Here is a 12,053-nt window from a genome sequence, read left to right on the forward strand (position 1 = left end):
TCGCCTAGGGTCGCCTAGTGGAAGTGCCAGCCCCGGTGATGGCTGATGGAAATGGAATAGTGGCTGCCTCAAGTTGTTGCACAAGGGCTCTTGTTAACAAACTAGGACATGCACAACAACATTTTGTTCACACAAGTATCTGTGAGGCATGTGCACATCTTTAATGTTGTTACCCCCAAAAGACTGAGGACAAATGTCTATCATTTATCACTCAGTAATATGTTTCCAAGTGCCAAGTTTCACAAGCTATTTTTAAATATGTGAACAGCAAAGCAGTTTACACTGAAATATTTAAGAGCCCTCTTTGATTAAAAAATGATAAAATCATAGAAATTAGAGATGGAAAAGTTTTTATATTGTCATCTGGTCCATTCCTCTGCCAGTACATTTCCTATTGTTTGTGAGACGTCTTGTGCCAGCATCCCTTTGTTATACCCCCTTCCTCCTTCCCAAAATGCTGCCATCTTCCTAACATGCTTGCTTTTAATTTGAACTAACGGTTCCCAAGTAGCTAATGGACAGCTGGCCAGTCACATGGTACTGGCTTCTCTTCCTTATTTCCAGCTGCTAAACAGCATTAAAAGACTGATAAATTATATTTAATATTTTCCTTATCGCTTTACCATGTAGTTGCTGCAGAGATGTCATGCAATTGTGAATGGCAGAGGAGGTGACCTAAACACATGTAAATAGTAAGGGGGAGAGTCCACAAAACAACCTATATATTAAATTGTGGTTCTCAGGGTGAAAATGTTTGGGAACACCTGATTTAGACAACCACCACAGTGAGAAGGTATGAGTGACTTTGAGGATTATACTGTTTTTTGTTTGGTTTGTTTTTTTAAAAAACTGGCATTTCCTTCATGGAAACAAATGTGCCAATAATATGATCACCAGACAAGCAGAGGCTATACATTGCATTGGAAAAGTATCATCTTTTCATGAATTGGCTTTTAAATAGTGTGAATACCTTATATGGCACTAAACATTTTTAAACGGTAGGATGGCTTTGTTTAGCACTGAAACTAGAGCAGAAAACAGCATAAAACTAAACAATGCGTAGCCAGAAAAATGAAAATTTTATGCTAATAGATACAAGACTACAGCTATCAGTGTGACTTAAGCTTGAAGACATCTGGTGTGCCACTTAAACAGCTTAGCTATGCCATTTATCTAATATTTAGACATGGTGAAATGTGCTGTGCTACATCTCTCTCTTGGCAGTTGTCCCAGGCAAGAAAACATTCTTTTTATGGGATTGCCAACACACAGGATTCTGCTGTACCCAAAAAATACATGCTGTGTATTACTTCTTGGTAAATAAGAAACAAATGTCCCTCTCGTTTTAATGGAGCCATCTTTCAATAACCCTAGAATCACCCCCAAAATATATTACACACCAATTTAATTTATGTAAAAGATGTTACAAAAGGACTTTCAGGCTGATTATCTCTCTAATATTATATGCAATGCATTAAAGTATTATATATGTAGGGTATAATCAGAACAAAGCAATAATTTGTCATGCTTTCCAATAGAAAGCTGGCTGAGTTGCCTGCTTTGGAGGGTTGTGGAAGCAACATCCGATCAAACTGCAGCAGCATTGGTAGCAGCAAAAGGCGGATTAATAGCAGCAGGAGAAAACTACTACCATGATGACTTTTTATTTTGAGTAGAGCTGCTACGGGGGGAAAAGTTGTTCCCTTCAAAAACAATTTCAATTATTTTTCTTGAAAAATAAACATTTTTCATAAACGTTGACAATTTTTGTGGATGTTTTAGTTGAACCGAAACTGACCTTTTTTTACTTCTCAACAAGTGAAAATGTTTTTTTGTTTGTTTGTTTGTTTTGGTTTTTTGGGTTTTTTTACACACCTGAATTTTTTTTTCAGGAAAATCCCAGACAAGATGTACACGAACATGGAAATGTTATCAAGAAAATTGCCACTTATTGAAAAAGCCATTGTTGGAAGTTCTGCCAAAAACTTTCTACCAGCTGTAATATTAATTCATCACTCAGGCATATTTTCAAGAAGGATGTCAAGTCCCATTCATGTTCTGCACATGGAAATACACATTGATCTAATAAGGTGCTATATGTCCCCATTCCTCTCTTAATGATGAATGGTGTAGATCTTTAAAGTCCCAGGAAGTAATTTATGCAGCACGTATTTTATAAAATCAAATAGCAGGATATAATGTAAATTGTGCACCCACCAATGAGCCATACTGATGGAGACCTGTAGCAAAACTGGAGATACATAAAGAGATGAGCTCCCACACAGGTGGAAATAACAAAATACCACGGAGGGCTTTGGTTGGCACAGAAAATATATTTAACGTCTAAAATTTACTTCTGTTGTGTATGAGTGATTAGTACAATAGTAGAATAGTTAATGTGGCTTTAGCTTAGTCTAACAGGAAGAAGGATGCAGGAAAGGGATTAATATTAGCTTTTGATTTTAATAGTGCATGTCAATTTGGGGTGGGAGAGCTGTGTATGCAGTAGTTGTGGCAGTTAGATTAATAGTTTATATCAAATGAAATGCTAAACTTCAGTCTTTAAACCACAAAGGTGTGGATGGAGAGATGTGTGGTCTTAATGATGAATCCAATAAGAATACTATGGCAGTTGTAGTTGGAAAAATTGACATTAACAAGTTTGTTTGAGTTGCAAAAGTCTGAACCAACTATAGCATTTCCATGTACTCAACAATTCAAGCTGCAGCTTCTTAGCATTAACATCAAGAATAACTTCAAATAAATCTCTTCATGCCTTGAATGGACTTGGCTTTTAATAAAATGTTTATTGAAATTTAACTGCATGTAGTATTGCTGACAACAATCCCAGACACCTGTCATGGTTATCTGCTAGATGGTCAGAAAAATGTCCTACAGCATTGAAAAGAAATATATGAAATCCTCAGATATAAATTTTATTCTTAAGAGTACAGGTGAGTAAAAATCCAATCGATTGAGATATTAGAAGATAAAACAAATGTTGATTTTACTGAACCTGAAAAATGTATTTAATAGAAAATTAAAAATTATTCTCACTAGAAATAATTACAGTGAAAAACCATATGGATAACTTACTGAGTCTGTTAGCTGACTTGAGTTGACTATGAAGAGACCTGACTTGATGACTTACCACTTCTTGCACTGCACCAGTTTGACTCTGTTTTTAGCTTGAGAACTGGGGGAACAGAGGTTTCATGTCCTTTTCTGTTTTGGGGAGACATTCATCACATTATGAACCCAGTTCTCTCCCCCTTCTTCACTTTATTCCATGACTAGGTTCATTTGAGCTACTTCCTATGTAAGGTACTTCCTGATGCAAGTTGGGGTGGCTGAATCTGGATTAGTGCAAGGCATGAGGTTTGTGCATTTTATTTTTTTTAACTAACTTTTACATGTGCATTTACTACACTTTGTTTGAAATCAGGTGTTGCCTCTCTCAAATACAGTGTGTATTCCTTGGCAAAAGTGGACAAGCTAATATCTGTGTAAATATATGTGGACCTCAGGTTTCAATGTATTGAAGGTTTTACTTGTATGTAAATTACATACAAAATGCTACACATTAAAAGAACACTAAGGTTGCAAAGACAAACTCTCAACAGTTGGAAAATGCTAGAATTGGGGTGGTCTGTGCAATCTTTATTCGGGTCCCTTGAACATATGCATTCTTATACAGGCCCAGCATCACTTAGGAAGTCTGTGGCAAAGTCAGGAATAAAACCCAGTCGTTACTGGACCCCAGTCCAGTGCCTTAAACAAAGCAAAGTTCTTTTTTCCTGTAAGACTCTGTCTCATCCATCGTCTATTCTATGCACTGAATGAGGCAGAGGTCCTGTAGAGCTGACAGTGTGTGATAAGTTATTAAGGGCTCTACCATTATGGGATATACAAAGGGGTAGATTTAAGGGGAATCCTTATCTCTGGCATCTCCTTATTTGACTTTGCAACATTAATGATCTTTTAACGTAGTGGTGGTTTTGGGGTTTTTTTGTGTAATTTCCTAGGTTTTCTAAAAACAAACTTGTGAGGGTTGTGGGGTCCCGCAGAGATCTGTAATTGGACCTTTGCTATTAACACTTTTATCAGTGACCCGGAAGAAAACATAAAATCATCATTGATAAAGTTTGCAGTTGACGCACACATTGGGGGAGTGTAAATAATGAAGCGGATGGGTCACTAATACAGAGTGCTCGGGATTGCTTGGTAAGCTGGGTGCAAGCAAACAATGTGTGTTTCAGTACGGCTAAATGTAAATGTATACATCAAGGAACATAGAATGTAGGCCATACTTACAGAATGGAGGACTCTAGCTTGGGAAGCAGTGACTCTGAAAGGGACTGAGGGGTTATGGTGGATAATCAGCTGAACACGTGCTCCTGGTGCAACACTATGGCCAAAAGGGCCAGTACAGTCCTTGGATTTATAAACAGGGGAGTGTCGAGTAGGAGCCAGGTTGGTTATTTTACCTCTATTTGGCACTGGTGCTACCGATGCTAGAATACAGTGATCAGTTCAGATGTCCACAATTCAAGGAGGGTTTTGATAAATTGGAGAAGGTTCAGGGAAGAGCCACGAGAATGATTAAAAGATTAGAAAATACTCCTTGTAGTGATAAACTAAAGGAGCTCAATCTACTTAGTGTGACAAAAAGAAGATGCAGAGGTGACTTGATTAGTCTAGAAGTACCAGGGCCAGCTCCAGCTTTTTTGCTGCGCCAAGTGGTGAACCGGGGGGGGGAAGAAAAAAACATAAAGCCGATCAGCAGCACTTAGGTGTCAGCTCAATCGTGACGCTCCATTCTTAGGCAGATATTCGGTGGCAAGTCCTTCGCTCCCTTTCTTCCTCTTTGGTGGCACTTTGGTGGCAGCTCAAAGAGAGAGAGAGGGACTTAGAGACTTGCCGCAGAAGACCTGGACGTGCCGCCCCAAGCACCTGCTTTCTTCGCTGGTGCCTGGAGCCGGCCCTGATAAGTACCCACATAGGGAACAAATATTTAATAATGGGTTCTTCAGTTTATCAGGTTCTTCAGTCTAACATGATCCACTGGCCAGAAGTTGAAGCTAGCAAAATGCAGACTAGAAATACAGTGTAAATTTTAAATAGTGAGAGTAAGTAACCAGTGGAACAATTTACAAAGGGTCATGGTGGATTCTCCATCACTGGCAATTTTAAAATCAAGATGGGAATGTTTTTCCAAAAGAGATGCTTTAGGAATTATTTTGGGGACAAGGTCAATGGGCTTGCATTATACAGGAGGTCAGACTAGATTATCACAATGGTCCCTTATGGCCTTGGCATCTATGAAACTGAAAAAAACAGAAATCCCATCATGTACTGATCCCTTGCATGGATCATCAGCAGGGTGAAGCCAGGACCTTTAGATCCACAGCAAACCACTACTATTTGAACTAAAGGAGTAACTGGTAGCAGTAGTAGGCTGCTATTTTCTATGTGGGTCAACCACTAGAGAGCAATAATACACATACTTTACTAGTGGCTTGCCCACTATTTTCTAAATATCAGAGAAATGTTGAAAATCCAGAATCTTTGGTTCTGCTTCTGACTGTGAAGGGGAGTGGGGTCTTTAGGTTACAGATAACACAGCCAAGTGCAAAATTGGCAGTTTTTATTCAGAAATGCAGGGTGGCTCAGTGACTGAGACAGGTGTATGCTATATCTAGGAGATCTAGGACCAGATTCTAGCTCCCACTAAAGATCTCTTACATTATTCCAGCAGCTTACATTATTACTTCTGGAAGAGGCTGGCAGCTCTCCTCTGGGACTAAGGAAAAAGTCAGTCAGAGCTTAAAATGGAGTGCCCTACAGCTTGGCTGGTGGATTGCTCTGGCTTGGCCAGATGGACTGTGTCCAGATGTCCTGATTTTATAGGGACAGTCCTGATTTGTAGGTCTTTTTCTTATATAGGCTCCTATTACCCTCCACCCCCTGTCCTGCTTTTTCACATTTGCTGTCTGGTCACCCTACTTAGCATTGAGAGAAACTTTAACCGAAGGACTTTGAGATTCTGGAGGCCAGGTGACTAATAAATTGTTACCTTGTTTGAAAAGTCTGCTTACTGTTGCTGCAAATACAATGAGACCATTGCTCTCTAAAGGGGTACAGTAAATGCCTCCCATTGGAGCCTGGTTGGCTGGATTCACTGCAGGGAGCCACAGAGAGTGACCAGGATTGCTGGTGCCCAAAGACCTGGTCTTGGAGGCCATTGGCCTGCCCCTGTGGAAGTACGTGGGTCCTTGGGGCCCAGCACACTACAGAGGTTACTCCCAAGGGAATGGTTACAGGCTGAGGCATAGACCAGACCCTGTGGATCTGGGACAGAGGAGTGTGGAGTGCAGCCATCTCTATCTGGGAGTTGCGCTTGCCCCAGGAGAGAGCTGTAATTTTGGGCAGCCCTCACATGGCCTACAGAAAGGGAGAGGTGAGCTCTTTGTGCCTTCCCCCAAACTGCGTAGCCTTGCAAGGACCAACCACAAATTAGCCCTTAATAAAGAAGCATAGATGTACCCTGTAGGCATTGACAGATGAATGGATATATAATCCCAATGTGCAATCCACTCTCCTAGATATAGAATGAAAAAAAATTTAAAAGTATTGAGTCCTTTGAATTTTCTCAGTGGATCGGCATGAAGCTATTTAGACCAGACGTTTGTATAATTCTGATGCATTAGGAGGTATGTCGTATTGTGGCCAAGTGTTAATGTACTGAACTATAATGTAAAACGTGTAATGATCCTGGCTTCCAGAATTATTAGGTTTTTTATTACACCAGTTATGCTTCCTTATCCACAGGGCCGGCTCCAGGCACCAGCTTGGCAAGCAAGTGCTTGGGGCGGCTGCTCGGGAGAGGGGCGGCAGGTCTAGCTATTTGGCGGCAATTCGGCAGACGGTCCCTCACTCCTGCTAGGAGCGAAGGACCTTCCGCCGAATTGCCGCTGCAGATCGCGGTTGCGGCTTGCGTGGTTTTTTGCTGCTTGGGGTGGTCAAAACCCTGGAGCCGGCCCTGCTTATCCAGCTAGATTTCTTCAGTGTCTGCATTTATTATTTTAGTGCACTTTAAAACAATGCTGTCTGTGGTACAGAAATACTTATAAGAACCTTAATGTTCTTTCTACACTGCAATTAGACACCAATTGCAGTGTAGATGTTCAGGCTCAGGTTGGAGCCCAGGCTCTGGGACCCTGTGAGGTGGGAGGATCCCAGAACCTACGCTCCAGACAGAGCCCGAACATCTACACCACAATTAAACAGCCCCTTAGCCCAAGCCCCATGAGCCTGTGTCAGCTGGCATGGGCCAGCTGTATATTTTTAGTTCTAGTGTAGACATATCCTCAGATGCTAACTAAAGCCCGATGCAGAATCCTTGTGAAAGGAAGAACAAGGCTAGTTTTGAACCTCAGTCTTGCACTGCAAACATCATGCCAAGAAGCCACACAGGTGGACACCACATGAGCAAGTGAAAAAATGGTGGTGAGATATTTGATGACAACTTGGTGTCCATAATACATTTTATTCACTGCAGTGTTCACATGTGCATCTGCTATAGATTTAAGTATTTTTAGAGGTAGTTTTAAAGATATTTAAGAAGGTGCAATATCTATAGTTAAATGATTTAACAAAAGGAAAGGATTATAAGAGGGCTATGAAATGGCACAGAAAAAGATGAAAGAATGTCTTCATAAGAAGGCAAAATAGAAATGGATTGGTACAGTCTTAAGAAGTGAAATGCAATAAAGCACTGGGTATAGAGTTAATTTTATAAAACCAGTTTTTACAATTCTATAACACTGTTTATAAGAAAATATTACTTAGCTCACATCCTGGCAGGTAAGTTTTTTGTATTTATTCCTCAAAAGTTGTTAAACTCACAAACTCCTAAATCAATAAAGTTACCATGGGTACAGTTCAAAACTCTGAACTTTACAGTACACTCTATTGTAGTGGATTCACTGGAATTATGCTTTATTGGCCTGATTCAAAGCCCATTGAAGTCAGTGGAAAAACTTTGATTGGCTGACTTCTTTGGAGTTGGAGTAAGGCCTCAATTTGGAATACAGATTGTATAAAAGACAGCATACTAAATAAAGTTTATTATTTTGTCTTGAAATAATGTTGGAATTTCTATTGGTTCCGTATGGTCTTGCAATATTCCTTGTGTAACCTCTCAAAACAAAAGCAGGTGAATTCTGTAGCTTTCCTTGTCTTCTGAAAACAAGCAAGTGTTAATCGGTTTAGAATGTGTATGTAAACCAAAGCTGTATTGGTGCCATCTATCATACTGCACCAATCACCAAAATGATAAAATAGGCCACGGAGGGTTTGTTTCATTTCTAAAAGATGGATTCCTTTGGCAACTAATTTCCTGTATGCCAAATGCAGGAGATAAATAGATATTTTCTGCTTACCATTAGACTGTACTTCTTAACTGTTTCAACTTACATCTCAGTTTAGTTTAAATTAGATGAGAAAATTAAACTTTTAAAATGGAGTTTTTAAAGCGACAGCAGGTGGCAAGATTTTTTTCCTCCCATATGCTAGATCCTAATGACCAAACCTCACATTACTTATTGATAATTCAAACCATTCTATGCAATTTTGAGTAGGATACAGTCCTGAGTAACTGTTAGACAAAAGTTGATGACATTTGTAATGGCCAGATAGCCTTTTGCTCTAGAAACCACAAAGAATTAAAATGTAGTTAAGAAAAAAGTTCAAATTTTTTAATATATAGCAAATTGCTCTGTATTTTTTCCAAAGTGCTCCTCTAGAAACATAAGTGCTCATGACCCAAAGGTTAAACAAAGTCAATAAATATGTATTCTTTGTCATCTTACTGCCACAATATGTTTTTCCTGTAAAAGAATAAGTGAACATATTCTTTAACCATTTGTGATGGGGTATACAAACCCCATGCTGGGCAACAGGGGGTTAAGGAGCTGCTCTGAGCTCAGCCAGCCCTGCCCTGCCACATCTGCAAGAGATGCACAGACTGGAGGAGTTAAAAGGAGGCAGAGCAGCTCATTTGTGGACAGGCCAGGGAAGAGAGCAGACCTGCAACTCACAACTCTTGAGAAAAGAGCTGAGGGAAGGCAGGATCTCTCCCTACAACTTCTCAGAGGTCCCTACCTGAGGGAAGGAAGGATCTGCTTCAGATTCCCTCTGGGAGGAAGACATCCCTCCTCTCCATGCGCACACACCCCTCCCCCCATATTAGCTCAGTTTGTTTGTGTTGATTTCTCTCATTTCATTTATGCACTACCCCAGCAGGTGTCTGACTTAGAACTGATCTGGCAAAGGGCCAAGCCATAGAAGGAGGCAGCAGCTGGCCCGAGAGCAAGGTACCTACCATGCCACACATGGCCACAAGGAGGTGCCAAGTGGTGAGCAGATGCCCTGCACATCTCCTTGCCACAGATGGCAATGGTAGGGTGTTCGGAAGTGGCCCAAGGAGGGCGTCCTTACACCGTCCCAAGCTGTCAGACCTTTGATAGCTCTCACAGGACCCTGTGCCAAAGCCAAGGGGAGTGGGAGTGCCTGGGCTACCCTACCAAATCCCCCTTGTGCAGGATGAAGGGCCTAAGCCTGACCTCTAGGCAACACTCCCCATGAATGAAGGCCACCTCACCATTCTTTTAATTAAGAAGATGGCAGACACAGCCATGAACATTCAGCTCTTTGTGAACACAAAATTTCCAACCAATCCATAGATTAGCTATTAGAATAGCTGTTTGTGCTAACCCCCTGGAAGTTTGAAGTCAGTCCTAAATTATATCTTGCAAGCTGTGCCTGACAACACAGGCCAGAAAGGGAAAGAACCAGTAATGTAAACTGCAAAAGTGTACAGAAGCCCTCAGTGCACTTTTTAGTGTATAAAGGTCTCATACATAAACCACCTCATTCTGACCTAAAGAAGCCTTCACTTCTAGGTTTCATATTACAGTGCTGGAATTGCTGGCTGGCTATTGAACAGTGTATGTAGTAAGGGCCACTTTGGATACAAGTGTTCTGGAACCTCTAGAAATGAATTAGCTCAGCGTATTCACAGTGAAGCTTATATAAGAGTATTTCAGTTCCTGCACTCCTCTTCTGGACACAATACCATGACCCAAATACTCAAGAGTTTCAGATTAAAAACTTCCATGCATCTTTGGTACTCAATATGATGCTATTGTGACAAATGTTCTGCCTTTGTTTCAAATAAAATCCCCAATATTGAAATGATAGCTTCAATCTTATAAATGTTCTTACCATGATTTTGCAAACACTGAACCCCCTTCAATGCTCTCCACTGCATAGGCATTTTTATCTATCTATCTATCATCAGTAGATAGAGACCTGACCAGAAAATAACACTTTTATTATCCTGTTTCCACACTTGCATTTTGCAGGATTACTCATATAATTCCTACGAGGATTGCTTCTAACCAACTCTAGAATACCTCTAAAGAGATGGCCTTGATCAGCTACCTTTATGGTTTTTCCAGGTGCCAATGGCTCCACTAAGAAATTTCCTGATGTCTAGCCTAAACTTTTATATATATTTTTTTTTTAGTTTTATGTAAAGCCTATGATGGCTGAAGAAATACTAAATATCCTACTTTATTCAGCAACAGAGGCACTGGGAGAACTCCTGTGTCGAAAATAAATAACAGCTTAAGCAGTTGTGGCTGGAATTAGTGGTGGTAGGGGAAGGTAATTTATTGTGATTTCAAGGATCTGCCAATTTACAATATTGGAAATGGAACAAATTACAACTAATATACTCTGCTCGGTACACTTATGGTGCCAAACCCTCTTTCTCAAAATTCTCCTTAAATTTTTCTCTGATAAGAAAAGTAACATATTTTGAAGTATTGAGTACTATTAAACTACAAGGCCAAAGTTGTCTGTAAGTACAAAAGTTCCTGAGACTTGTTGATGTAGATTTGTTCTTTATCGGACTCTCCTCTTCATCGGCTGCTACTTGAGATCCACATATTTAAGCCTGATCCAGTGCCTGTTGAAGTCAATGGTAAGATTCTCACTGACTTCAGACCAGGCACTTCTTGCTGAATGTGGTGAATGTGGTGAAATTCCTTGTTCAGTGACCCACCTTGTTTTGATCATTAATGGCAAAGGAAGAAATGGTAATCTTTACAACTTCACTGAAGGGACTGAATACATGCACGCACACACACACAAACACATGTATTTCACTATCTTTAAAAAAAAAAAAAAAAAAAAAAAAAAAATCCTAGCAGTCTTGCTGGTAAAAACTGTAGTTGTTCGGTTATGTCAGTGTTAATGACATTTACTTAACACTGGTGAACATTTTATTTATTTTCAGTCTAAACTGATGGAAGTGAAAAATTGCATAGCAGGAATAAACCAGGATCACCTCGAGAGGTGACATTTAGGACCCCATAGATTCTGCTGCTAATATCCTGCTATGAACTATTGATTTTATTTCTATCATTCCCAAATCTCATGTGGTAACACTTTCATCTTCAGTAGGACACCTTAGTATTTGTTAGTTTTTCTAGCAACAGCATCAGCCATTTTTGAGAGAGTCCCAAGATTAATTTTTGATGAATTAGCTGTAATATTAGATCAGCTGTAGAATGCTTAAAGCAAACAAATATTATTCCACTGTGATTCTGTGAGAGCTGTTACAATGTTTTTGTCCCAAATTCTATTAGGGAATTAGGATTATAAAATATTTCTGATTAGAGGTGGGAATAGATGTCAAAGGCCCTCCATCTAACCAGTTTTATTTCTCCCAGGTGTTCTGAGATATAGATTTGATACAGTATCCTCCTCCTGGCAAATCCATACTGTACTTCTCCAATGATTTCTTAATTTAAAATGTTTTGGGTTGGATTTATTATAGGATTTTTTTTTTTCAGCCCTTGTTTGTGCATCACTTCATTTCCCTCTCCCTGCTCCGATCCCGCTGGGGATTTCTGTGGATCCATTAGCAGAGCTTTTTCTTTGCAGATGGGCAAAGGTCCTGATGCTGCCAATGCTTCTTTCTC

The sequence above is a fragment of the Malaclemys terrapin genome, chromosome 5 (genome assembly GCF_027887155.1).
Source record: "Malaclemys terrapin pileata isolate rMalTer1 chromosome 5, rMalTer1.hap1, whole genome shotgun sequence".
NCBI lineage: Eukaryota > Metazoa > Chordata > Testudines > Emydidae > Malaclemys > Malaclemys terrapin.